The sequence below is a fragment of the Echinops telfairi genome, unplaced genomic scaffold, assembly GCF_000313985.2.
Source record: "Echinops telfairi isolate 266 unplaced genomic scaffold, ASM31398v2 ScPeMD7_8;HRSCAF=38, whole genome shotgun sequence".
NCBI lineage: Eukaryota > Metazoa > Chordata > Mammalia > Afrosoricida > Tenrecidae > Echinops > Echinops telfairi.
Window position 1 is genome coordinate 16614318 of NW_022103905.1, and position 2128 is coordinate 16616445.

Genomic DNA, 2128 nt, shown 5'->3' on the forward strand with positions numbered 1-2128 from the left:
AGGACGGCAAGACTACATCTCACGTACTTTGGACATGTTGCCAGGAGAGACCAGCACCTGGAGAAGGACATGATGCTTGGTAAAGTGGAGGGGCGGCGAGAAAGAGAAAAGTCCTCAATGCGATGGACTGAGGCCGCAGCTACAACAATGGGCCCAATTGTGAGGATGGCAAAGACCCGGGCAGTGTTTTGTTCTGTTGTGCATAGGGTCACTGTGGGGTCAGAACCCACTCCATGGTCCCTAACAACCTAACAATAACAATTTCCCAAACTCATACTTTGTGCGTTCCAAGTTCCAATTTTTAATAGATGTTTGCAGCTGTTTCTTCTCATTGTCAGCTGTGCCCCTTCCACAAAGACGCTCTCAACGGCTGGACTCCATCCCTGTCATTATGGCTCTCCTTTGAGAAGATAGCTCTTCCTCAGTCATAGGGGAGGACCTTCTGACGTCAGGAGCTCAACCAATTTTCTGCTTCTCTTCCTGAAGTTTCCAGTATCTGACAATGGTTCTGATGCCATGCCTATCTTTCAGTGCCTAATTTCTCAGGCGTGGACAGCCTGTTCCTTCATTGAGGTCAGTTCTTTGTCTGGAAACGGCTAAAACCTGTCCACGTTGGGCAACCCTGGTGGCATTTGACATACCAGTGACATAGCTTCTAGCTTCGTAGAAAAACAAGAGCCACCGCACTACAACAAAGGGACGGTCAAGTTGTGGTGCATCTGACTAAGTGCTCCAGAGTCACCACCCCTTAGGATAGGACAGAACATAGGTATGCTTTGGGTTGGGTCCTAGCCTATCCAACCTGTGTGGCTTTGAAAGATCCTTCCAGCCATGTTCACCTAGGCAATGACCACCAAGTCATCTAACCACCTACTTGGCATTCCCCCTTGGATGTCCAAGAGACAGCTCAACCTCCAGGTGGCCAAAAGTGAGTGCCTAACTGACCCCACGAGGACAGCACGGGACGGGGCGACCTTTGATTCTGTTGTGCGTAGGGTTTGTTGTACTCTCAGAACTGACTTGATGACCCTCACAGCAACAACTGACCCCATCGAGCACGCTCCACGCACGGTGCTCCCCTCTCCGCTGACAGCAATGCCTTAGTCAGCTTGCTCACCTGAAAGAGATATATTGAAGTCATCCTCCACCCCTCTTTTTCTCACAACTCGCCTCCCAGCCATTCAGAAAATCTGTCAACTCTACCTTCAAAATACAACCATCATCCTTCTCTTCTCCCCACTTCCTCTGTTACAAATTGGGCCAAGTTACCATCACCCTCTAACTGGATCGCTGCAAAAAACCTACTAAAAGGTCTCCCAACTTGCAACTCCCTGTTAATATGTCCCCAACCTAGCAAACTAGAGTGATCATCTAAAAGTTTCATTCAAATCATGCTATGCGTCTGTCTAGAACAGTGGTTCTCAACCTGTGTGTCGTGACCCCTTTGGGGGGCGTCGAACAACCCTTTCACAGGGGTCGCCCAAGTCATAACAGTAGCAAAATGACAGTTAAGAAGTAGCAATGAAAATAACTTTATGGTTGGGAGGTCACCACAACATGAGGGTCACGGCATTAGGAAGGTTGAGAACCATTGGTCCAGAATGATTCTTCGACCTAAAGACCTGAGGAGTCTACAAGGGCCTGCCAAATTATCTGTGACCTGTGCTACCACCTCCTTTGATGCTTCTGACGCCACTGCCCACTGTCTTTTCGTTCACTGGTCTTGCTGTTCCCAGGACACTCCAGGCTGCTCCTCCCCTGGCACCTTAGCACTGTTGGTCTGCTGCCTGCAGCTCCCTTCTGCAAGGCACGCACAGGGCTGATTCTCTCACCCCTTCTCGAGCCATTGCTCAAAGATCAACTTCCCAACAAGTTTTACCCTGAATCTTCATTTAAAATCACATTCTGCCTTAGCCGCTCTTGTCTTCTCACCATCACACACACACACACACACACACACACACTGCAGACACATAACTCTGAAACACTTTCGACGTATCCATAGCACTGATAGTATTCTACACATCTACATGAGTCTCCTGTTTACTCTATCGCTTGTTTATTTTTTAATCATTTTATTAGGGGCTCATACAGCTCTTATCACAATCCATACATCCATCAATTGTGT